Here is a 27,465-nt window from a genome sequence, read left to right as displayed (position 1 = left end):
TGCAAAACTGGGAGAAACCCTGCTCACAAGGCACTGTGCTTCTGCCCAAGAAGTCCCTAGTAACTTGCAAAGCATACGACTCTGCAACAACTGGGTAGTATAGGCAAGCGGCAAACATGCAGCAAATGGTGAGAGCCAACTGTGGGCTTCATAAGGAACCTCCTGCACAGGCACCAATTGTTTCTTGAACTCTGGACTGGCACTTTATTACCTTGCCACCAAGCCAGAGGAGAAAATGACAAAGAAAAGGAGAAGTCCAAGAGCAGGACACAACCATGGCTAGCTACCACTGAGGAGGAACAGCCAACCTTACAGCCCCCACAGAGCTGAGCTAATGAAATCCTATAACTAAGGAGCTAGAGGGCATGTTTAGGATTGTAAAGGTTTTGCCAAAACATTAGAGGAAGTCTTAACTACTCTCATTCCAAATAGGCAAATGCTGGAAGTAGTGGGAGGACGGATGGAATGAGACCTGCACCTGCAGGAAAGGCAAGGAGACAGCTCATACAAGAGTGGGAGGGTTAGGGAGCATTTGGACATGTAGTAGCTCCATGCAGTTATGACTCAAAAGCCTGAAGGGTTTCAGAGGTTAGGTTAGTTCTTCATCATTTTTAGTAACATAAGCCCTGTCTCAGGGTTGCAAAGGAGAAAGCTTGTTAAACAAGCAAAGGTCTTTTGCAGAGGCAGGAATTTTTACAGCCTAGGCTTGGAAAGAGGAAGCTCAGCTGTGGCCTACAATGTGATAAGCACTAACAGGAGCTCACATGTTTGCTTTGAAGTGTGTGAACCTGATTCAGAAAACAGCTACAGCACTTGGCAAAGGCAGGCCCATGGGCTTTGTGGAGGGCAGATGGCAGAGTGACAAGGCCACCAGGTGTCCCGGAGATCCAAGGATAGACCAGCAACCCATATTCCATCTGCTCACAAGCACTGACACAACATGGTTGGCTCAATCCTGGCACTCTGGCAAAAACCCTTAAGGGGTTTGCTACTTAAGTTTCTCATGTCCTTACTGAGCTCTGCCATTCTTTCCTCCCACCATGCCCCACATCTAGATACTCTCTTGGGGCTCTCACAGACTTCCCTTGAATATCCTTTGCACACTGAAACTAATTGGGATTCAGATGATACTTATTGCTGCTGCTTTGTGCTGCAAGCCCAGGGAACAGGCAATGTTTTGGGACAGCAAGTACCCCAGCCTCCCCACTTCATTGCAGCCTTACAAAAGTTCCTAATTCCCCAGACTCTTCCTGAGGCTGTCTCTGAAAACCTAGCCTCCAAGCCAACCCAAACCATCTTGAAGATGATCTGTATGCTTCCCAGAGAGTACTAAGAGCAGGGACTCTACAAACATTAAAAAGAGGTCTATCTTCACACACCTGCTCAGTGGCAATGGAGCAAGACAGCCCAGCAAAGGAATCTGATTGCAAGCTTCTCTCTACTGCCAACTATGGGAAACCCTCTGCAAGGAGCTCCCAATCAAATCCATTTTATATGGGCCAATGACAAACTGACTTTCCCCTCCTTGCCCCTTTGCACTGCTTTCTGCAGGTCATCTCCTCAAAGGAAATTTTTGACTAGAATCTTTGCAAATGACTTTTGTCCCCAACTGACTGGAGCTTTCTTGTCTTCCCCTTCTCAAAGTGTGAGAGGCAGGAGGGTGTGGCAGATAAGTCACAGGCCTCACTCAGGAGAAGCTTAGATCTGACTCTGCCCACTGGCTTTCAACGAGTCACTGCACCTTTCTGTTCATCTTTCTTCTTCCCCCCACCCCCCACTCTCAGATTTTCCTTCTCCTGTTCACGCTGCTAGATCTCCCCAGGTCCCCAGATCTCCTCCTCTTCCTCTAACTAAACCAATGAGTGAGGACCAAACTCTGCAGTGCCTAGTGTCTAGGACACTGGAGGGCAATTATTTCAGCTGGAGGGCCACTTAACCAGTTTTGGTGAGCTGTAGAGGGCTGCATGAGTAGCCCTGCCCCCTGGTCATTATCTTAAAACCAAAAGCCCCACCCCCTAACCCCTGACCTTTGCCACCAGAAGTCCCTCCCCTAGGCCCCCCAGGAGGGGAGGGTTGCCATCTTGGAACCAGAAAAAAAACCTACACTAAACACCTACTATAACATATTTTAATTATTACAAAAATATTTATCATGTTTTGTGTTTGTGTACCGTATATAGAGATGACTGCATAAAAATTAAAAAAATAAAGTCTTACTCTTGTATTGTGTGTGGAGGGGAGGTTGTGAGGGGGTGTGGCTGCATGTGGGGGGAGGGCAATGGGGGACTCCCACCCATGGTGCACTGCCCCAGCTGCCAGCAGCACCAGAAGGCGAGGGCACTCCTGCCCAGTGGCACATGGCTCTGGCCCGTGCTGTGCGTGGTGGCGAGAAGTGCATCCTGCAGCCCCCACACTTGCATGGCACCAGCGCAAAGCTCCACATGCTGGAGCTGGCTGCCTTTGCTTCTCCCTGCTGCACAGGTCCCGGGACTCCATGGGGCAGCAGGGGCCAGGGCTCCCCTCTATTTCCAGCAGAGTCCTGAGACCTGTGCAGCAGGGGGTGGAGAAGGCAGCCAGTTCCAGTGCACAGCTTTCCTCCAGTGCCCCAGGCACATGGCACAGAGTCCTGATAAGAGGCAGGCTATGCTCCTCATGTGCAGCGCTGGCCAAAAGCCATGCACTGTCAGCACCTGCACCAGGCACAAGCACCCCTGCATGCCGGTGCCGCACACCATAGGGGAGAGTCCCCACATTCCCCACCCTCCCTCACACCCGTACCCTGCCCACCCCAAGCTCTGCACTCCACACTGCCGCCAGCCACAGACCCATGCTTCCTACTCCCACCACTTCTCTACCTGTTGGCCAGAGCACGCTGGGCGCCAGGGAAGCCAAGCAGGTCCCCTGGCAGCTGCATACTGGCCAGGCCAGGCCCTTCCATGCATAAGTGGAAGCAAGGTGCAATAGGGTATGTTGGGGTGGGGGGTGGATATGTGGGTGCCTCACTTCCACTCTCATGGGCAGAATGGTTCAGCAAGGTACAATTCATTGGTAAGCGCCCGTGGACTGGATGAAAGTGTCTGGTGGGCCAGATCCAGCCCATGGGCCACATTTTGCCCACCCGTGTCTCTCTCTACATGAGCATACAGTAAAGCCATAGCTCCTCAGTATTGCTGGGTCCTGCTCTGAAGCTAAACTTTGTTCATCATGCACATGCTGCAAAGAGAGCTGGGGAAGTACTACAAGCCTTTCAGCACTGCTCCTTACATTTCTTTTTATTGCCATTTTTGAGGCACCTTGTGCTTTGTGCATCACAAGGCATATGATGTCCACCTGCTCCCTCATCAGGAATGATACCCATATGTTCCCTGATCAGTCAGACCTGCTCCTAATATTGTTTTTATCAAGTTGCTGCCATCTGGTCCTTTCCCCATGTCCCTAGATTAACATCTAACCCTCCCAGGACACATCCTGACCTCATTCTCTATGTAGATGGTAAAGCCCCACATGTGAAACAGCTGCAGCAGCTGTGCTCCAAACAAAGCTGGAATCATGCTAACAACTGAGAAACACAGAAGAGATTGCACCAAAACTACAGCACAATCTGGGGACACCTTTGGGGACCATCACTTGCAGAAACAAGACACTGGCTTCAGTAGATACAAAGACTGAAAAGCAATCACAAATACAGCTAGCACTAGTGAAGGAGCCACCCTTCAATGCCAGCAAAGGACCTTGAGCTTCTGCTCCTCAATCTAAAGCTAACTAACATTCTGCCTGCTTTTTGCCTGAAGTGAATCACTTTTTTTCACATCACCAATTTCTCATCCTTTGGTCATGGCAAAGGAGGAACAAGCAGATTTTGTTCTGGCTTATGAAAGTCAACAGTCAAATTTCCCTTTAAATCCCTGAAGCTTTCACTAACAATCCACCACAGAAAAGTGTCAAAAACCAACATTCACCCCATGTAGAGGAGACCTGAGGATATATTTCATGGATATCGCCATGTTACTGTAAGAGTGACACTTTCTAGTTTACAGCCAGATCAGGCTCTTTAGCTTTAGTGTTGATAGTCAGTGGCTATGGTAGATTGAAGAAAATCACTGGAGTGTCCATTTTCAGTGACAGCGTCCATATCAAATAAGTACTTTTCTGCATGAGTATGCTTCATAGTTTATAATACGCTTTACGATATTTTTTCATTTGCATATTTTTTTTCAGCTGAAGCTGAAACTAAATACAGCTCCATTATGCATAACAATTTGTGTAGGTGTAAGCGTGGTCTGCTAGGTAGCAAAGGGTATGCAGTTCATAGTGCAGGGCTTAGGACCATATGCAGAGAAAGATACCTGGCTTTCAGCTCTGCATCACCATACGTAGTATTTTATAAAATCAGCTACGAGGAGTTTGAGAATCAAGGTGCTGGTGTCAATTAAATACTCTAAGCCCCCAGGCACTTTTACCTCTTTGCCATGCTCTCAGGGCAGCTTAATACTGACATTGCCTTTTCTCAAACTGTCTGCATGCTGTTTTATTGAAGCAAAGGTCACCTTTAGGCTACATTTCTGGGCATTTTTCCTGTCTTAAGTGCCCTGCAGCAGGCTCAGCACAAGGAATTAACAGCTGCCCTTCCTCGCTTCTACAGAGCTGTTACTTAAACAATCTGTGCTTCACTTTACCTCTCTACTGAACCCCAGACTGCTGAGCACTCATTTGTTTCAGCTTAAGATCATCACTTGTACACTAACAACTGTTGGCTGCCTGGACACTCACTTATGCATGCACATGCACCCCACAAAGAGATTAGATTTCAATGCATTACCCAGACTGGTTGTGAATAATCTTCTCCCCGATCACTCAGGATTATTTATAGGTTGCTTAGTGGAAACCTGGCTAGCATTGAGGCTTTCTATGTCGCAGAAATCTCAGCCTTGGTGGTATGGCCCATTCTTCACAAGCAAGAACTTCTGTCCTTCCAGCAGCTCTAGGGGCTACATGGTATTTTTGGCAAGAGACCAACTGTATTCCTTTCTTTGAACTGCATTTTTCATGGATCCTGGGCCATAAACACCCCTTCCTCCTCACAGAGGTCTTAAGACCTTTCTTTGCTGCCTATTTCCTGCACCACAGAGGGTACATAAACATCCTTGCATCTGAGAACAACTCCAAACAGAACTTCATATTATTGTGGCTCAAATTCAGCCCAACAGTATTCAAATACCTTGCACCAATCCTTACATCTCTGCTTCAAAATTCCTAGTCACTCTGTGTCTCTGTCTGGATCTCTTTGGTGATGCACTGTTTTGCTGAAAGAGACCCAAGGAAACTTCCTGAAGTCAGCTGGCTAGACTTCTGCCCTGGTAATTCTGTTCATTGACTGGGAAGGAAGAGAAGAGAAAAAGCCCAGCTAGATTCTTGCACCCAACTAGAAGCTGAGTTGATTATCTCTGCCCACCTGGAGGGGACTGAAAACACAGCCTTCTACAACAATGAGGAGTAAGAAGAAGCTTGGAGAGAACATAAGCTTACTGAAGATCACACACTTTGAATCTTGTATTGACCAGAACCATCTCCTTTGGAGTTCATGCTACTGAAAGAATAAGATTGGCAAACAACCACAGCTTGCATCTCTATAGCCACTTCCTTTCCAAAGTGCTCCACAGCATTTCACAAGCTTGAGTGAATAAGCAGGATCTTTCACCTGCTGATATAATGCAGCCATTTCTAGGACGGGATATGACAGGGCAAGAAAACAGAAAAGAAACTTTATCAAACTAAAAATGTAGAAAGAATGTCAGGGAGTGGAATTCAGTTGGAACTGGAATTTGTCTGTAAAACCCAAGCTAAGACTTGCACTCATGTAAAGCAACAAGGGATTTTTAACCATCCCAAGTGATCTGTCCTCTGTTTTAGATTTCATCTGAACCTCTCTTCCAGTTGCACAAGGATGTGCAGCAGTATGATGGACAGTGACTCCATGAGAAAAGTGTCAGGTGCCAATACCATCTCCCATATTTCCCTGAGAATCACCAATGTAAGTACAGACATACTGCCTTTCAGAAGTGCTCACATCATACAGAAGTTTGATAAAAGAAAGGCTCCAATGCATGCTCAAGTTACTTTTGAAAACTGGACTCAAAGTAATATTTTCAAAAGTGCCTACACCTAACACTGCTTAGCTTGTGATATCTGATAGGATCACAGCACGAAGTGGCACAGCTGCAGGCTAAGCGAACCACAAAGAATTATTCCTTTAAACAAGAAAGCAAATTGACAATGAAAGTATTTCACATCCTTTCCTGTAATGGCTGGAATTAAGAATAAAGGCCAATGTGCCAAGCAGCAAAAAAGGAGTCCAATGCTCCCACCTTGCCATGGAATGCAAGAATCCCTTGGGCAATGGCTCTTTACCCCTGGGACATTAGAAGGTACGACAAGGCCAGGAAGATTTCTGAGCAAAGCTATGGTGGGCACCAGCTGGTACAAAGCAGTTAGCATTGTAAAGAATGGCTCTGTCTGGTGAGGCAGCCCCCAGAATCCTGCTGAGTTGTGCTGCAGTGCTCAAAAAACAAAGAACATTTTTTCTGGCACAGTCTGCACCCTCTTCCATCTCTAACAGGCTCTGGACTCAGGCTGGCCATGGTGTGATGATAAACATGGTGGAACACAACTTAGGACACTGGAGGCCTGGCACTGGGTAGGACAGGCCTAGCCTCTAACAAGCCCTTTTTTCCTTCTCTTTCCTTTTTTCCCCCTCTCTTAAAGTAGTGAGCCTTTGTAGATGGCTCCTTCCTGGGCTCCATGGTTATGGGGGGGATGTCTGAGAAACAGTGACTTTGATTCAGCTTGGCCAACAAGAGTCTACACTTTAACACAACCTGTGTAATACATGAGCCCCTAGCACTCAGTTGAAGAAAACTCCAAAAGCCATGGAAAGAACTAAGCACATTTGACATTCCTGAATGAGTTACTGTCAACACTTCGGGAATTCTCTGTAGCATAAGGAGCTGTCCAGAGCCTCAGTGGAGCAGGGACATTCAGACAGCAAACAGGAAGGCTATAACTGCCCCACATAAAACTGGGATGCTGTTACATGGTTCACAATTTGCCTTAAAAAACTGCACAGCAAAGCCAAAGAAAAAGATTTAAAGTTAATGAGCAGACTGTCCAGGTTGGCTTGGCAAGACTAACCCGTGGAACTGCAGCCTGAGTTCCAATTCAGTTCACTACGACAATATCTCCAGTGGTGCTTGAAAGTGTTGCAGAGATGTAAGAGGCTTCCTGTTCCCCTGCATCAATCAGCGCCTCCCTTCTTACTGAGAAGGCACAGCTGAAGGCAACTTGAAACAGTTCAAAGTCTCCAAACTCTCTGACTCTCCTATTATCTACCTGTTCTTCTCAACAGCCAGAGCTACATAAACAGTTAAAGGAAGCAACCATTCACTTAGATCCAAGAGAGAGAGCAGGAAAAGTACAAGGGCAGCATAAAAGACAAACTCAGACCAGAGTAGACAGGAGTGCTGGAAGGAGCAAGACAAAAAGAGTGGTCCTGCACACCAGCACCAGTCATCAGCCCTTGGCCCAGTTCAACTATTTCTCACAGTTTGCATCTTTCTGCTGGAAATCCTGATGTTTCAGTAATTTTTTTCAGGGCTGAAACGGACGTTGCCTTTGTGTGGTCATAAAAATGTTTATGGTGGCAAAAAGCAAAAGCAAATAGACGTCCACGACCTTTGTCATGCCACAAATGCTTAAATTTGTATTTGCAATAAAAGGTAGTAATAATTTGTGCTACTTTATTGCAGTGAACTTATTTGCTTTATGGCAGGAGAGTGCCAGAAGCCTTGAGCCATCCTCACTCTCCAACCATCCCAGGCAGGCACTCCCTGGGTACGAGAAGCTCAGTCCTGCATGCCCCAGGAATTCCCACAGTATCAGGCCCCTCAAGCCTCAGGAGCACTAGGCCCACCTTTCCCTGTTTCCAGAGATGCCCCAGAGATTTCCAGGAGTACATCTCTGAAAATGGGGAAAGCCCTTCCCTCCTCCTAGAGACACACCTCAGATACTGCCAGGCGCATGTCCTTGGAAGCAGGGATCCCTGACTTTTCCCACTTCCAGAGACAAACCCCAGACTACCAGGTGTGCACCTCTGGAAACAGAAAACATATGGCCCATTGTCCCACAAGATCAATAGGAAGGAAAATTATGAGTGCTTCACCCAGCAAAACAGATCAGCTGTGCCAAGACACATCCCTGCATAGCTGATCTGCTTCATTTGGCAATGTTTATTTCTAGCCTCAGAGTCACAGGAACTAGGGAGGATACCTAGCTTATCTCTTCACAATGCAGGATTAGGACATTGTCCAGTGCTCTGAGCAATCTCGTTAGTGTTAAGTATCTCCAGTGATGGATCATGTATGACTTCCTTTGAGAGACATCTCCACAGGCTACTCCACCTTGCTGTCAGGGAATTTTTCATGAGATTTTAAGCTAAATTTACCGTTTCACAGTTTCATCACTTCACCCATCATTATCTCTCACCCTGCTCTGGGCCTGGGCCTTCTTATTTATGAACCCTTAGTCAGAGCTTTGCCACACTAGACACTTAACTCCCTTAATTTTCCCCCGTCACTCAGCTCCTCCAGACCCCTAATCATTTATTGCTCCATTTTGTCAATGTTTTGGTAATGAGATGTCTATAACTAAATGCAACATTCTAGAAGTAAATGCATGGAAGCCTGCAAGTGCAGGATTATCCCCTCCTTGATCTTTCACCCAGTTCTGTAACTACTGCTCTAAAGCACATTGTTCTTTTTGACGCACACATCCCATTACAAACTCAGGTTGTATCTGCTTCCCAATCTCATGTCTACCCGATTCCTGCTTCTCTCTGCCATTGAGTACCCAGTATTTGGCATTTTTCAATGCTTACACCATACTGTTGTAGGTAAGAAACACTGACAAAACTAGCCTAGAGGACCACAACTAGGTAGCCTAGAAGGAAGGCAGCAGGTGAGGAACAGGATATATGCAAGAGGGCTGCATGGTGGAGCAGCAGGATTGATCAGGATGAAGGACATTGGCATAACTATGTAAGGGAAGCCTGCAGAGAATCTACCTAAACTATTCCTGGATTTAGCTGGCATTATCCACCTCTTACATTCAGGAGCACTAAACCTGCCAGTCTTATTAAATTAAATAAAATATTTAGTTTTCAGCAGAGCCAGTTTTTGTTGGGCCCTAGTAGCATCTTTGGCTTTCTGCCGAGCACATCATGCTGCCAGCCTCTCTGATCTGGGGAATACTTGGCAGGTAAATAACGTTGGGGTTTTTTTCTCCTAACACAGGGCAGCTTTGAAAATTCACTTGTACAGAAACTAAATCAAGAGGAAAGTGAGTGGCCAGCTGGCTGGAAAGTTCAATACCTCCATCCCACTGCGGCTCATCTGGTTGTTTGAGAAGCAGCAAAGGCAGCTGAGCATGTCTCTTCCATGTGATCCAGATTAAGGAGCTCACACAGTACACACTCCTTCTCCCCTCAATTAGTGCAAGCAGAGGGCTGAGGCATTCTGAGGGGAATTTGGTCCTGGCCTCCCATTGCCTGCATATGCTCCCACATCTGCATACACAGACCTAACCTGCTGGAACACTAATAGCAGGGTGCACACATGATGGAAATACTTATGGATGAAAAGGGAGCCCACTACCCTCCCCCTCTTTTATGAGTTTTCAGGAAGAGAACCTATTCACATCTGATGTGCAGCTGGTTGCATGGACCCCTCTCATGCCAATGTCAAGACAGCAAATAAATATGAAGGTCAGGAAGAGCAGCTGAACACTGTAAGGAGGCAAGTCACTCCATCAAACTGGGAGCTGGATGATTTTGTCAAGTTGGGCTTGGCTAACCTGCTAGCTAGACCCCCACTTAAACTCAACCACTCTTCCTAGATGAGACAAAGCCTGTGTTCCTTGTGTGTGAAAAAGATGAAGCATCTTTTGCCCAGCACAGAGAACAAGAAGCCTAGGAGGTTTGTATACACCAGAAATCTGGTAAGGGCTATCCCAAGTAGATGTCCTTATGTAAGCACCTGGCATGGATGCATTGAACTGAGCGCAAGTCACATTTTGCACCCATTTCCGTCAAACCCCTTCTTCCCTCCTTCCCACTCCTCCATTAGTTTACAAATATATAGAAGACAGGTCTAGAAAAGCCTTGCTGGATCCCAGCCAGTCTGTTATACTTATTAGAGCTTTTTCCATGCTAATTTTACATCGCAAGGGGTGGAGGGTAGCAGCAACATTTGCAGGTGGGGAGTGTAACACTCGGGAAGGACATCTCTGTTTAGAACATGTTGGTGACTACAAGCCAGAAATTAAGCTCTTCTGAGCTGATACCTGCACACAGACACAGTCCCTCTATGTCTCTCGTGAGACAAAAGGGTTAAAACAGAGTTAGCAAGCTTGCTTTGTGCCCTGTAATGCCTTCTTTGAAAAGCCGCTCACAGTTTACAGGCTAAGAGTGAGAGTGCAGCTGCCATCCCAGCCAACATTTGGTTCCTATTACAGTGAATAAATCTCCCCCTCCCCCTTTTCTTTTTTTCCTTTTTATATTAAAAGTCCATCAAACACATTTTTTTCTCCTTAATATTTTCCATTAAATTTCCTCCTGCGTAGGCTTTCCCAGAGCACTGCACTCCTTGCTGTCGGCAAAGTCCTGCTGTCCTTGCAAAGTCGGCAAGATCCCTTACGGGAACGAAGAGAACGACTGAAGCCCCTGTCCCACTTCCAGGCTGCCAGTGAGAAGTAACTGCTGGGCTACACTGGCAAACCCCACAGTACTCCAAAAGAAAATATATGGTAGACTACTACATGGGTTCAAAACAGACGTGGGCAGAGAGAGGACAGAGTCTACACCCCACTTAAGTCTGCACCTACAGGAAAGTAACTGGCTACAAGTGAGCAGAAGTACTCCCATCAACCTAAGTGCCACAGCCCCCACTAGGATTTTAGATGGGGTAGGACAAGCTGATATTGCGATTTGCTCAGTGGCTGTGCAATCCATACATACATTCTGCTTCAGGTCCAAATGCCCCTGATAAGGTTGTGACCATCTAATCATGCACGTTATGTTAATAGACGATCACAGGCACATGATGCGTGAATCATACATGCACTTTCTAGTCCCAACACAAGGTTAGAGAGGTCATACTGGTTGCTTTAAGGATGGTAATCATCTCTGAGTTCATATGACTGTTATAATATCCACATGGAACTGTGCACCCCCCTTTCCTCAACTAGATCCAACCAGCCACCAGCTTCCCCAGAACTAGTGGAAGTCATTTTGTCTAGAGGAACCCAATCTCCAAATGAAAACGTTTATGAGCAAGAAGAGAAGGAAAAAGTAGTATCAAGTAAACTTTTTCAAATCATTATAGCTCCTTCTAAGCTCTCTCTCTCTCCCCATCTCACCCTGGAGTTAGGAGACACCATATCTGAAGAAAATAATTTTCCAGAGAAATGCAAGCCTGCCCAAAGAGCCTGCGGGACCATTTGCTGGCAGACTAGTTACTTTTTTGTGAAATTATGGATGTGCAGTCAAAAAACAGATATAGAATGGAATTGGTTTTGAACTATAACTACACCGTTCTGGCTTCCTACTGTCAACCATTAGTGCTAGAAGAGAAAACATTTCTCTTCAACCAAAACTGGAGACTTAAAAATAAACAAACAAACAAACAAACCTCTTTGATGCATCTGTTGGTACTTTCCTTGAACCTGTCCCCTCTATTTCTGATGCTGACTTGTCTGGACTGGGCCATAAAACGGCAACAAAGGAGTGGACCAGTTATATTCTTTTTTAAAACCTCACAAACAAAGCAGACTCTTTCTGTGAAGCAGGTCAGGAGTCTCAACTCTGCTTTTTGCCCTGAGAAAATAATACTTCATAGTACCAGCTTCTTGCTAGAGGAGATTCTCTTAGTTAATGACACATGAAGGCCTGCCTATCATTCTTATTTTTAGGGGTGCATCAATAGAGATTTTGGGGACAGACACTGATAGCCACTTTTTAAGGAGGCATATTGGTCAGTACCAATCTGATTTCTGATACCAGCTGTGTGCAGCTGCCAAGTCTGTTGTAGTGGAAGGAGAGGAGGGAGAAAGCTGGGGGAGGGGGTGCAGATCAAGGCAGGCTGCAGCTGTGGGCTGGGGCCAAGGACAGTGCTGGGCTCTTCCTGGCAGGGGCTGGACTGGGACAGCCCTGAGTGCAGTCCCGGTCCAAACCACCACCCCTCCCTCAGGAAGAGCCCAGCGTGGCCCCAGCCCCAACCACCACCCCCCGCACAGGTCTGGGGGCCACCCACCCCCGTGCCCTCCCGGGGTGCACGCAGCAGCAGAAGCTGCTTCCCCCCAGCCCTGATGAGCCACAGCTCCGTCCTGTGCCTGGCTCCGCCCTAGCTGGACAGCCCCTGCCCCAGCCCTACTCCCTCCCTCACCACAGGGGGTGTTGATCTGCCCCACCCCGCCATACCCCTTCCACCACAACAGACTTACCAGCTGCATGTAGCTCTCCAAACTGCCAGGCTGTGCTCCTTGCTGCCTGCACGTTGTGCTGTGGCTGCAAGCATGCATGGGCATTTATCGGCCAAATTATCTGCCATATCAGGCCAATTTCTGATGCAATCAATTTTCTTTACATCTGTCCTGATCTGATATCGGACCTATGTATCGGTGCACCTCTACTTATTTTATACCTATACAGGAACTAATCTACAAAACTCCTCTCCCAATGCTACTCTGCAAGCCCTCCTCTTCCTACTGGAGTTTCATCTGCCTCTTCCCTTTGCAAAACAGAACATGACACTACTCTATTTTCAGCAAGTCAACCGAGGAAAAACTAAAACCAGATCAAGCAAGGACTGGGCTCAGTGAAAAACTGAGGCATGTTGGTAATACCTAGAGTAAGTCCTTGAAGACGCTCCATTTCTTGCTGAGAAGAGAGTTGGGAAAGAGAGAGGAAGTACATCTATTGAACTGAACATGTCCAGTGACCAAAGCAGAAAACAGTTGGATTTCCTGGTTTCTATTCTCTGATCTGACACAGGCTGCATGTTGGGCCTTGAGCAAGTCACTCCACTTCTCTGCATCTTACTTGCTTGTTCTGTAGGCTGGAGATACTGAACCTGACTACCCTCCACCCAAGCTTCAACCCTCAGAAGGGGTTACGAGGTTTTATAGCTGAGTCTCTTTGTCATCCTCAGGCAGTCACAGAAGTGTGCAAAGTATTAGTTTGGGGAAGGAGGCAAAGCAGGGAGAGACCAAGGTCAAAAGTAGTAAGAACAGCAAAGAAAACTGGAGAGCAAAAGTCTGTTAACCTTTGTAGAGCCAAGTATGTGCAAGGTATTCCACAGACGTGTGGTATGAGGTGCCCTGAGCCAAAGGGTGCAAAACTAAAAGAATATGCCTGTTGTAGTACCTACAACACTTAGTTAATTAATTTCCCTTTATTGCCCTCCCCCACATTAATGTGCACAGTGAAGAATGCAACACGTGAAGGCTAGGGGCAGAAGCACTGCATGAGGGGACTGTACCTGGCAGCTGCTAAAACAAAACTTCAAAGACTAAGCTCCCTTTGAAAACCCATCAGGCAGGAGCCACTCCTCCCCCTCAGCTTCCCTGGGAGCTGATACACTTAACCACTTCAGCATGTTTGGCAGCCCTACAGCCCTTTCTGAAGCAGGTGATGGATTGGAAAATTGTGGGAGAGCCTCAAATTCCTCAGCTGTCCCCCTCTCTCCTGATCAAGATGACCCTTTGAAGGATGACAGTAACGTAGTCTTGCAGGTTTAGGAATTATTTTTCTACAAAACGGATGCAAAAAGCCCAGGTATGCCAACATAAATTGGGCTGAGAGCAGCATCCTCCTGAAAACTGCTGACTGACAAACAAAGGAAGTCTGTCACTATGGAGGGAGGCAAAACTAGGGGATGGAGAGCCTTCGTTAAGTACCTAGTATAGCAAAGCAAAGAGCTATGCACTCAAGAGAGAGTTTCCCAGTCTCACTTGTGCAGGGATATCCTGATAAAGTGCCCCTTTCTGATTGGACCCATCTGTAACTAGTCAACAGAGGTATAAAATCTGGTTAGGCACCTCAAACTTGAACTCACTTGTACAATTTTGACTCCAAATATAACCATTAGCCAGGAAATGAGGATAGGAGATATTTGGTTCAATTCACAACTCCTAGGAGGCAAAGCTTTAATTCAGATCTAACAAAACTGGCAATAAATTATTCACAATGGTCTTGCCCAAAGTGGGCAGCAGCTGGTGTTGCAGTTGCCCCAATTCATCCATCATCCCAGTTCCATACTGCTATACCCATCTTTTCCCCTAAGATTTGATAAAAATGAGGAACTAAGGACTGACCCTACCTGCTCCTAGGCTGGCCCAAAACTCCTGGGCCTGAGCTCAGCCAAAGATAGTGGCAACAGCAGAGACTGAGTTAGGTTTCCAATTTTATTGATTCTATACATTTTAATGGCTGTAAAGCAGCTGGAATTATAGCTTGGAATCTCAGAAATAAATGTAGCATTTCTTGCTGGCACAATAGATAAAAAAAATTGAATGATTTTTTAAATGTGAAGGAGAGCTACATATCCCTACAAGCTGAGACCGGCACCCAAAGAGGACAACTAAAGACCCTTTGGGTTAGACTATGTGGGGAACATAGTGAAGGGGATACAACGATAGAAATCTACTACACACCTCCAAACCAGGAACAAGTGCTTGACCAAGAATTCACCAGGGAACTGGCCAAGGCTGCACGCTCTCAGTGCATGGTCGTCATGGGAGACTTCAACTACACAGACATCTCATGGATGAGCACTCCACCAAATCCAAATGGTCTCAAAGCTTCCTTACATGTGCCAATGAGCTCTACCTGTCCCAAGAAGTTTACGGGCCAACAAGAGGCTGCTGAACTGGGTACTGACCAAAGCGGGCAATCTAGTCAGTGACCTAAGAATGGAAGGGAAAATGGGTGACATTTAAAAAGAGATGCATATAATGGATGGAGGACAAGAAGCACCACTAAGGAGTATACTGCACTGGTACACACCTGCAGGGAACAAACTAGAAAAGCCAAGGCAGCAACTGAACTCCATCTGGCTACACAAATCAAGGACAATAAAAAGTCCTTCTTCAGATGTGGGGAGTCAAAAGAAAAACAAGGGCAAGACTGGACCCCTGCTAAACCAGCTAGGGCAGTTGACTACCGACACCTAGGAAAAAGCCAATCTGCTTAATGATTACTTTGCATTGATTTTTCACCAGCCCAAAAGGGACCACCCTGCCTAACATGATGCAGGACGACAGGGTGAAGATGAATATATGCTCATCATTGGCGTGGATCTTGTGAGGAAGTATCTTGAGAAGCTGGATTCCCATAAATCAGCTGGTCCAGATATGTTGCACCCCAGAGTCCTAAAGGAACTGGCAGACATAGCGCAGCCACTGGTGAGGATATTTGAGAATTCGAGGTGCCCAGGCAAAGTACCTGAAGACTGGAAGAGGGCCAATATGGTGCCCATCTTCAAGAAAGGGAGGGAAGACCTGGAAAGCTACAGGCCAATCAGTTTGACCTCAATCCCCGGGAAGATTTTGGAAAAAGCCAGTCAAGAATGCTTTCTTTGATAATTTAACAAAAAGCAACATTCTGAGGGACAGCCAGTACAGGTTTGTTGTAGGTAGGTCTTGCTTGATCAATATCATTTCCTTCTATGACCAGGTGACATATCACTTGGACAAAAGGAAGAAGTTGATATAATTTATTTGGACTTTAAAAAAAGCCTATGACCTGGTGTCCCATGATGTCCTCATGGAAAAATTGGGAAACTGCAGCCTTGACTACTCCACAGTCTGATGGCTGGAGAACTGGCTCTGAGGTTGGACCCAGAGAGGGGTAGTTGACAGAACTGAATCAGCATGGCACTCGGCGTCTAGTGGTGTCCCCCAAGGTTCTGTTCTTGGACCTGTACTCTTTAATGTCTTCATTAACGATCTGGACACTGGTGTCAAAAGCAGACTGGACAAGTTCACTGATGACACCAAAATTTGAGGAAGAGTCTCCACACTTGAGGATAGGATAATGATCCAAGCCGACCTCAACAGGCTTGCAAGGTAGACGGATAAAAACTGGATGAAATTCAATACGGAGAAATGCAATGTGTTCCACCTCGGAAATAAAAACCTGCATCACACTTACAGGCTCGGCAATGCTACACTTGCTAGCACAATGACAAAGAGACTTGGGGGTCATGACTGACAACAAGAGGAACACGAGCCACCAATGCGATACCGCAGCTGGCAAAGCAAACAAAACTCTAGCTTGCATCGAACAATGCATCTGGAGCAAGACCCAGGATGTCATCCTCCCAATGTACTTGGCTTTGGTGAGGCCATAACTGGAGTACTGCATGCAATTCTGTGCTCCACAATTTAAGAAGGACGTGGAGAAGCTTGAAAGAGTCCAGAGGAGAGCCACGCACATGATCAGAGAGCAAGAGAACAGGCCTTATGAAGACAGGCTGAGAGCTATGAGACTCTTCATCCTGGAGAAGCGTAGGCTCAGGGGTGACCTGGTGGCAGCCTGTTAAGTACAGGGCTGTGGCATCAGGATCTAAGGGAAACACCCGTTCACTGGAGCACCCCAGGGAATGACAAGGTCCAATGGTCACAAACTCCTGCAAGACTATTTTAGGCTGGACATAAGAAAAAATTCTTTACTATCTGAGCTCCCCAATGCCTGGAACAGACTCCCACAAGAGGTGGTGTTAGCACCTACTCTGGACACTTTCAAGAAACATTTGGACATTTAGTTTGCTCAGATCCTTTGACCCTAGCTGACTTCCTACCCCTTGGGCAGGGGGCTGGACCCAATGATTTTATGAGGCCCCTTCCAGCTCCAATGTCTATGAAATCTATTAAATTAAAAAAAATGGATTTTTATTTAAATCAGATTTTTTAAATTTGAGTGTATTTTTTGTTGTATTATAACATCTAATTATATACTATGAGATAATATATTCATGTAAACTTTCTAGAAAAGTTTTATAACTAGGTCACAACAGGCCATGGACTATATTAAAGACCCAACCTTATGGGGTTCCCAGAGGCTCCTCTATAGATTAGTAAAGACAAAAGAAAAGACACTCTACCCAACTAGACTCAGGGCTCAGTCTAGATGATCTCATTAAGCATCTCTGTGATGCTTTATTTCAATTCTCAAACTGTAGATTTGTCTCTCCAGAGATAACATCCTTGCTAACAACAGTATATGGACAGGAGAGATAACAGACCTGATTACCTACCCAACCTTATTGTCTCTCTAAATTTGTGTACACAGAATCAAGTCCTTACCTCTCTTGAAAACTGGTTTCAAGAAGTTAAATGAATAGATATCAAACAACAAGAATGTACTTTTTGTAGAAAACAATGATTAAATCAAGGCTTCCCAACCAGTGATTTAAATTGTGATTGAAATCATGATTTAAATCAAATCCACCCTGCTTGCTGGAACCTAGTTTTGGACACGAAAGCCTTATTCAGGTGACTGATCCCCATTCCCAGGGGGAATGTAGAATTGTATCCTACAGCCTATAATGGAAAGTAGTTAGTTATCTAGAATCTCCTGCATTCAGAAACAGAGATGGGCACCATGGAATACATGAATCAGGAAGCCCAAGAAGAAGTGCTGTGCTGTGCATAGACACACCAAAATTGCTGTTGGGGATGCTAAAACATTGCAGACACCTGCAAAAAATCATTCATTTGGTATGTCGTGTCTCTCCAAGAGCTTCTTTCTGACATAGATGCAGATTTCCTACATCAGCAGAGAACTGTAGCACAGTGTGTCAAGTGTTTGCCTTGACATACCAGCATATTTACACTGACCTCCAAATCAGCCAGCTTGCTAAATTCCATTACCAGACTTCTATCCAAGGTTAGGATTGATACATTCACTGGTGACTGGGATCATCTGAGCAGTGTCTAATGAGAAAGAGTGGAGATGGTGAAACTAGAACATGCCCTGCAGGTGGCCTGAGATGAACACAGTCCAATTTGCTAAAGGGAAAAAACATGATGATACTTAGGGATCTGAGTTTTCCATTTCCACAAAAAAAATGTGGATTTTTCCCTTTTAACTGAGAAAAATGTAGATTTCTCATTTTAACAAACATGCGGATTGTCTACTTCTGCAAAGAGCTCTCTCTAGCTGGCAGAGTTCAAGCCCACAAGAGGCTGGGGGGAGGGGGAGGAGGATGGTCAGGCAAGGGGTACAATGTGCATGTGCACACCTACGCACACACAGCTGCCAGGCCACCTGGAGAGCAGCTCCTGCAGATGAGTCTGACAGGGGGAGTGGGGTTTGAGGCTGCCACAGGGAGAGGGGGACTGGGACTGCTGCCCAGCCAAGCAGTACATAGGGCTTGGAGCTCAGGGCTGGAGTATGCAGCCACAGGGCCCAGGTGACAAGTGGGATAGGGCAGCAGGTGGCTCACTGGGGGGGCAGAGACTGGCTCCCTTCCACTGCACGTACTCCTGGGGGGGGATGCGTCCCCCAGATCTGTGCACGGAGTAGGAGCAGTCTACCCACTGCAGGTTTGCGTTCCCTCCCCTGCTATCCTCTATGTAGCCCAGTGGGCAAGACTTGGCACAGAGGGAAGAGCGGGGTGGGGGGAGAAGCTCCTTGTTACTGCAAGCCCCACACTGCCTTGTCAAGGCACCCCTCGCCTGCCCAGGAGCAATGGGATGGTGGTGCGGAGTTGTACCCCCCATTGCTGCTGGACTGGGCTGTGGAGACCGTAGAGGGAGAAAGCCCAAGCCAGCAGCAGGCAGCCTGCCCTGGCCCCCCCCTCCCTTGCACTCCACTCCAGCCATGCCTCCCACTGGGGAGAGGGAGCTTGGCTCCACACTGCTTCGCCATTGCAGTCTCTGCCTCCCATGGGCAGCAACCAGGGCTTGGGCATTGCTGTAGAGGGCAGGGGGCTGAGGACCTGGGCCCCTGGCCCCATAGCCCAGGCAGCTGGGGTCCCCAGTGCTGGGCTGGGGGAGGCAGGGGGCCATGGCTTGGGAGTGAGGGGCCTGGACCTGTGTCCTGGTGAGCGAAAGGGGCAGGGGGAGCTCTGATTTTGCATGATAAAAAAAACCCCCAAAATCAAAAACCAAAATTCATAGGTATTTAGAATTTATTTTATTATAGTGATCGAGGCACTGGTAGGCTTTCAATTTGCTTTAAAGTTATAAATATATCAATAAAACATTGTGTTCAATTCACACACACACACACACACACACACACACACACACACACACAGTGGAATTTCATTTTAATCATGTATTTGGGGGGTTGTCAGAGAATTTGCAATTTTTAAACAGAGAAAATCAGGATCCCTGATTATCATGCTTGTGATTTCCTAAAAATTCATCAACTGAATATTAACAATACAAGACAACAGGTAGGATTATAGCTCAAAGGTGAGAAATGGGTCAGCAACAATTCATTAAGGCAGGCACTTCCTAGTTTATCACATGTGCAATGCATACCATATGATCGCAAGACTCAAAACAGCCTCATGCCTCAAGGCTGACAGGATGCAGAGAATGAGATGCAAACAACCTGGTGTTCCATGGGATCAAGTGCAGCAACTCTAAGATAAATTTATGAAGCTAAAGACTGCACAGAATAATGTAAAACTTGTCCAGTGAAGGATGCAAAGGATAGCTCAGAACACATGTAAATAAATCCAACAAACTCCAGATAACAGCCTTTTATTTCTCCACAATAAAATCTTTATTCTTCTGAAATGCAAGACTGCTGAATTCTATTCTGAGATCTCCATTTACTGAGATAAACAAAAGTTTACAATATGTTTATACACACAATTTGATAAATTCTGATAACCTGTGGTGGTCTCACTAAATCTAAAATTGTCTTATACTCTCTCCTTTATAATCAAAAGTTCTGAATATATAGTTACTCCCCTCATTGCAATACTCTAAAGGGTTCTTTTCATATTTAAACATCTAATCTAGCATTACGGGCAGAAAGATGGAGTTCCATACACAAGTGGAAAAAGGACTTGGACCTTTCAGCAAAAATCTTTTCAAAACAGGATAAGCAAAGACATGAATGGGAGAACAAAGTAGTTCAGCTTTTTGTTCTGAAATTACTGCCAAATAGACTTTGACAGTACAGGACAATCCAAACTGCTTAAAATGTATCCAAATAATCCAAAATTAAAGGTTTTGTGAATAACAATAGAGCATTACTCTTCCAAGATAACCTCAATAAAATGCTCTTCCACTTTAATTCATAGATCTTTCCTGAACTCTTTAAACTGTTCAGAAAGATTATCTGAACTTCTTAAGAGTTGTCAAAGCCAAAAACAATCAACAAGACCCTACCCATACAATCAGTGATTTTAGATCAGTAGAGAAGCCAACCGGCAATCCTACAACAGGAAACTTGGACTAACCAGTTGCTAAGGTCATGGCTAGCTCCTCTGAAATGTTGAACTGCTGTACCCAACTTGGAGCTGTTAATAGCAGATAAACTATATTATGATCGATTTTCCTGAAAATGGGAGCTGGGGAGAGGGGAGAAGGGGTCAAGGGAGGAAACGGGGTGCAGAGAAAACAACATGATAGCAGCTCTCAAATGTTTGAAAGGCTGCTATAAAGATGGGGAAACACTGTTCTTCCCTGTCACAGAGGGTAAGACAAGAGGCAAGGTGTTCTACAGCAAAGAGGATTGAGGAAGATTTTTTCCTGAGATTTGATCCAACTAAGAGCATTAGGACAATGGAACATGCTACCTGGAGAAACCAGGGCATCTCCTTTATCTCAAGTTTTCAAGAAGGGGCTGAACAGGCATCTGTCTGGGATGGCTCAAGAACAGCAAATCCTGCATCTGTAAGGGAGGCTGAACTTCACATATTTTTCCTGATATTTGACCTAAATCTGCTTGTTGTTTACTGTATAGAATTGTGGAGACATCAGATGTTGCCACTGAACTTCCCTCCCCAAAACCCTAATGTTCAATACTCCCTAAAAAAAAAAAAAAAAAAAAAAAAAATCACTCGTCTGTGCTGAGCATGGTTGTGACCTCCCATCTCTTCCACATTACTTCACCAGTTTGGGCTGAGAGGCTTTTGGACAGGATCTTCAGGTGAAACTGTCACCACATGTATAGAGAAGCTGAAACACTTTGGCTTTTTTTAATACTCTTTTCCCCTCCCTTTTTAAAAGAGGTTTTTGTTCAGTGCTGGAGCCTTGTATGGCTCACAAACAGCCACCGATTGATACCTGCAGCAAAGAGAAGCCCTGGGGAATAACAAGCTGTCATGTTGCCAGCAACATACAACTCACAAGTGTCAACTGCAAAACTCCCCTAGATAGAAAACACTTGGGCAAATTAAACAACAAAAGCCTGATTCTGCAGTGCAGGGCTCTGCAGGACACTCACAGGGAGGGTTAATTAAGGTTTCCATGGGTGAGGAAGGGTCTTCTTTTTACAACTCCAGCTTTTGGCAGGAGTCTCTTGTTTATAATCACAAGATAAAACACTAAACCCCAAGTGCTGTGCTTGTCCCAAGAAAAGCCAAGCCAAAGCATGACCCTGGGCTGGATGGAAAATGTGAGCATACACTAGCTTAGTGGTCAGGCTGCTGTGGAAACTTCAGTATCCAAGAGGAGGTAGCCCAGAGGAAAAGCCTGATAGGAAGGAGGGATTCCCCTAAGCCAAAGGACATTGAGGCCCCTGGCACTACCTTCTGCTTTGATACTCTTGCTCTGTCACTATGGATGAGATCTCTCTCCTCAGTTCTGCCACACTTCTGGACCCTTTGTCAGATGACTCCAAAGACAGGAATATGGGGACTGTCCTCTGAGGGCTGCCTTATAATGCCCTATCCCACATGGAACCTCCAGCTGCACAACATGCCCTGGAAAACATATAACCATGTCTCAATCCCTCTTTTACCAGGCTGCCATTGTATAACACCAGCAACTTCAGCAGAGCTGCTCACACCTCTGTATTTTGCTAGCAGCTGAACTCCTTTCTTGCTTCCTAGTACTGAGACAGCTGTTCTTTTCCCTCAGGTGACACCTCCTATTTTTGAGGAGACAGGACACAGTGAAGCCTTGGAAGTTTCCAACATGTTCACAACAAGTTCAGCAACCAGACAGTTTTGGGGAGCCTGAGGCAAATGAAAGGAAAGTAGCTGACCTGCCCTCTCTTGCAGGCTTGAGTCACTGTTTGGTCTCCAGTTTTACAAAGCAGGACTCCAGTGTGGGTCTGCTGGGGAGGGTGCAGAGGATGCAGCTCTAAAATTTGAGTGCCTTACTGTGACCTGCAGGAATGGCACAGTTAGATGGACCTGCTCAATCTCTTAGTTCTTGGGCCAGGTGGACCTGCCCTGAAAGTGATGCCAGAAAGGACTATCCTCTGGGAAACTTCCCAGTGCCCTCTCTCATTTGCACAACTATGAGCCTATTCCAAAACATGGCATGACAGCACAGCTTTCACTCCCACCTCACTACCTGCTAGGTTGAGCAACAGACAAAAATTCCAGGTCCCTAAGGGGGGGAAGAGCCAAGGATGGATAAAAATACTGCTTTAAAAAAACAAAACAAAACAAAAAACCTCACATACGAAGGGGGAGAAACCAGACATTCGTGGGATTCCCTGACAGCTCCGTGCAGAAGGAAGGGCTGGGCTGGAAAAAACAGAGCCCCAGGTTCTTGCCAAACTGTCTGAGGCCCGTCCTTTCCAAACTGCTCAAAGAAACAGCCAAGGCTCAGGCTTCCTTGTAACCCTTTCCACACACACCTAGGGGAAAAGAGGCTGTTCTGGACATTAACTCATTAAGCACCAGATTGCTAATTTCCTCTCCTGCCTAGAAAGCATTAAGAGAAAAACTAGGTTTCCCCCACAACAGCACTACTGAGATGGGAACCAGGGATGTTAACCCTATGAACTCCACATTGGACATTTTCTACTGAATGAAAGGTTTAGCCATAAGGAAAGAATGGGGATCCAGAGCCACTGTGGGTAGGCTCACAGGGTACTGGGAGAAAACTCAGGATCAGAAGTTAGTGATCCGTAAGGCAACTACTGCACTCCTTCCAGCCCTAAACTTTTGTGAACTAAATTTCTGTGTGAACTAAACACTCCTTTATCAAGTTAGGCATTAAGGAACAAAAACCAGCAAAGGTGATTTCAGCCACAGAAACCAGGGGTGGCAGCCGAGAGTCAGGGAAAGGAGAGATGATTGGAGAAGCAAGGAAAAAAAAAAAAGAACATAACTGTGTTGGCATGACCTGCATATATGCTTGACTGGAAACATCAAGGGAAAAGACTTGGGTATCTATGAAAACTTTTTTCTGTATTCAGCAATGGTAAAAAAAAAAAAACAGAAAAGAAATCACCTCAGCAAGATGTTAGAATGTATAAACAATGGAATGCTAGAAATCAGGGTTATGCTGTCTTTTGGAGCACTGCATTCAGTCCTGGTCACCTCTACAAAGAAATAAAGCCAGACAATTGTTAGTGACCTGGAAAGATTCCCATATAACGACTGAAAAGGCTGGGTCTGTTTAGTTTAGAGGAGACAAATAAGAATGGACATGATAGAGATAGACTAAATGAATGGTGTACAGAAGATAAAATCAAATGTTGTTAATTTACTGTATTACTTAATATACAAAGAAAGAGACATAGATTATCAATCAAACTGAAGGGCAACAGATTTAAAAGTATAAAAGGAAACTTTCATCCAAAGGTTAATTACGCCTTGTAACTCATTGCTACATCATACAATTAAAGTCAAAAATCACAACAGGATTAAAACAAACAAACAACCCCAAAGCTGGATATTTAAATAAATAATAGCACCAACCCTATTAAGTTCTTGTAAAAATAACTCATCCTGCTTCCAAGCAAAAACAACTAGTGGAGAATACTGGAGAAGCTTCTCCCTATGGACAAATTCCTTGCACTTGCCTCTGAAATGCTGACCATTTCTGGAGGTAGCTGAAATAAGCTAACCCAGGCTCTTCATCGGTACAAACAGACTGTGGGAAAGATGACAAATCTTCATCTCTCACTTTCTTCTGTCCTCTTAGTTACCACCAAGATGGAGTAGGCATTGGAACAAATGGAATTGAGACCACCTATTCTGAAGGGAACAGAGGGATGAGGATCCAGTATTAAAAGAAGCTGCTCCAGTTACCTACAACTAGATGACAAAAGCAGACCAAACTTGCCCAGGCCCAAGTAGAGAAAGAGTTAACATAGTAAGAACCCCTGAATTCAGCTAGAGCCTATCAGAAAGGCCCTCAAGAAACAGTCCTACAAAAATGGCCAGAAGAAACTGAATGCAAAGGCCACATTTGCACAAGTCGGCTTGTGCCCTGTGCTGCCCCTGCTGTGAGGCCCCAGCTTTCATTTCCAGCTCACAAACCCGGCACTGGCTCCTAAATTCTCACAACACTCAGCCTAAACCCCTTTGCCTCTGGAAAGGGTCCTGCGATTAATCTCACTTACTACCTCGGAAAAGTAACAGCGCAGAGGCTGCCAGCCAAGTCCGACTCAACAGTGTCTGGGGAGCCGAGGCTGCAGGGCCAGGCCTCAGACTGTCTGGGCAAGTCACGAGCTTTCCGCCTTTCCTCTCCCAGAGGCTCCAGACAGAGCCAAGGCCTAGCTGTGGGAAGCAGGGTTCCTTCAAGATTGTGCCAACCTATGATACTGAGGCTCAGGGTGATTTTAGAGAAGACTGGGGAATAATTGGACCTGCCATCACAAGCTTCTCTGGCATGAGCCATTCAATATGCAAACAACGCAAGGCCAGTCATGTAAGCTTCAAGTCTGACTGACCCGATTCACTCCTACAGCTGTCATCACTGACTTTCCTGAAGGGATAAGTTAAGGTGAGAGGACACCTGTGGTGGTAGGGGAGATAGTATATGCCAAGTGGTAGGAGATGGAGGAGGAGCATGCACTAACTTGCAGCTTGTTCTGTTTCCAGAGCTTAGCACTACCCAGACAGTATGCCCCCTGGGACTTTCAGAAGCAAATGCTTCTTCCCATGCCAAAGCCTTGGACTGAAGTGTCAAGATGCTGCCAAGAGGAAATGGATGAAAGCCTTGTAACAAACAGTAATTGTGTCCCACCTTTAATTCCCCTCTGGAACTCTGTGCTGCCTCACTAGGGAGATAGGGAGGTCAATACAATGCAAGTTGATAAAAAAAAAACCTCAATTAACTCAAGTCTCCATGAGAGAGACTTGCAGTAGAATCAAAGCCCAAGGGCTTTGGATTCCTCATGTACCAGTCTTTATATAAGCAGCTATTTTGCTCTGCCTGACAGGGACTCTTCTATGCAACTCTTCCTAACAGTGTTGACCATGCAGGCAGCAAGATAAAGGGACATGAATGAAGTTGGGGTCTCTCTCAGTTGTTTCTTAGCTAGTAATAATCACGCAGGCCACCAGAAGAATAATGTGCATCAGCATGACCTTATGCTAAAGACTCTTCCTTGCCCACCCTGGGTGTGAAGGCAATACAGTATGCTACTGGCAGATACATAAAGTGCAACTAGGCCTCCTCGAGTAAGATATCTAGCAAGGGAACAAGAAGGGGAAGGAAGGGGATTGTATAAGGGCAAGAGTGGCTAATCTGTGGCATGTGTGCTACATGTGGGGCATGCAGCAGACCAGGGAGGGGACAGGCAACTCTATAGCAGATATGAGAGGGAGCAGAAAATAAAGCAGCAAATCAGGGAAGCAACACAGGGCAGACAGCAGGAAGCAGAGCAGCAGATTGGGCAGGAATACAGAGTAGGGCATGGAAAGCAAAGCAAGCTGATCAGGTAGCAAAAAACAATGGGAGTGGAGAGAATGTGGAGCCAATCTTGGGATGACTGACAAAAAAGGTTGGCTCCCACTGATGTCAGGATATCGCTAGCAGACAGAAAGTGCTGCCTAATGCCGAGACAGAGTTCACTAGCAGCCTTGCCTTCAGGACAGAAACAGATGTTGCATTTGTGTTGCTGCAAGTTGTACCTGTGTTTGTCCCTGGAAAACACGATGTCCCGACAGTGGCAGGCACACACATTGCCCTTCCAATCAGGGTTTAGTGAGCAGCCAAATGCACTGCCCCCTTTCAGCCATTGATTCAATGATACAATCCCAGGACAACCATTCAGATGTACTTTGCAAACTCCAAGAGAAAACTGGATAGGCACCTGGCTGAAGTGATTTGGGAACTAAGTGGAGAACATGACATGATCACACAAAAAGAATAAAACAGCAGGTTCTTGAGATATCACCAGGAATGATGATGAACCTAGTTCAGAACACAGCTGATGAACCAAGTTCAGAACAAGGCTATGTTAGCCTCTCCCAGAGAATTTTCTTCCTCCCCAGGACTCAAAGTATCCATGGAAAGAAAGGAAAAGGTGTACACAGCCCATTAATCCAGTGGAAAAGAAACACCTCTTAAACTTGAACTCAGAGGTTCTTGCCTGCCCTACTCCTCCAAATGATACATCTCAGCATTATTTTGCTTCATAAAAGTTCACAAACCAAGGAAGGTATAAAGAAAAAGACACAAGTTGTTCCACTGGTGAATGCTTGCCAGAAAGACTGCCCATATAATCTGTAGGGAAAAAAAAAATGAGAAAGGGAGGCAGCTACTACAGACAAATTCAAAGAATCCCCTATAAATGTTAAAACACTCAACAGCTGTAGAAGTTTCTGCCTTTAATCAAGGCTCACAAAGACCCTACAGGGCCCAAGCCCTGAATCTTTGATTGCCCCAGAATCCTTTTCAAATAATAAATTGTCCCAACAACCCAGATGCCTAAAAGAAAATTCTACAATAAAATGTAGCCACAGAAAGAATTTATACTCCATTTCTCAATCCTACTAATCCCTTGGCTTTAGTGAGTGGCAGCAAGTTTCACAGGGTTAATTGTGTACTTCATGAAAGATTCCTTTTAATAGTTGTGTTTGTTGTTTCAGTTACAGTTATTATTCTTTGTGAAAAAGGTCCGTTTGGGTCTTCTTAAAACAGATACAAAATAGTCTTTTGTGTGTGCCTATACTAGTATCTTCTCTTTCTGTTTTCTTTTCTTTTTAAAAAGTGACCAAAGATTTCCAAGTAAGGACAGAACACTGATTCATAGTGGCATTATAATATTTTCAGTATTAGTCTCTACTTGTCTCTTAATGTAACTTAAGAACCTGTTTGCCCTTTGGTTACAGGAAATCAAGCTTCTTTTCAAGAGAACATACTGGTAAACCACCTTTGCAAAAGTGGGAACTAAAGAGGAGAAAAGCCCAGCAGTATGAAGCCCAGCGAAGTCCCAGGCCTTCCAAGAGAAACAGATCTTTGAAACACTGTAACACT

The 27,465-nt window shown here is 45.5% G+C and overlaps 1 protein-coding gene across 6 annotated transcripts in view; it reads right to left on the bottom strand.

Moving 5' to 3' along the window:
• TTLL5 (tubulin tyrosine ligase like 5) overlaps positions 1 to 27,465 on the bottom strand; it is a 178,569-nt gene that overhangs the window by 45,819 nt on the left and 105,285 nt on the right. The gene's annotated exons all lie outside the window — the stretch shown is intronic.

Source organism: Crocodylus siamensis, chromosome 2 (genome assembly GCF_052110815.1).
Source record: "Crocodylus siamensis isolate JL-2025a chromosome 2, ASM5211081v1, whole genome shotgun sequence".
Lineage (NCBI taxonomy): Eukaryota > Metazoa > Chordata > Crocodylia > Crocodylidae > Crocodylus > Crocodylus siamensis.
The sequence above is the reverse complement of the archived record's forward strand: the minus strand, read 5'-3'. Positions and strand labels throughout refer to the sequence as shown.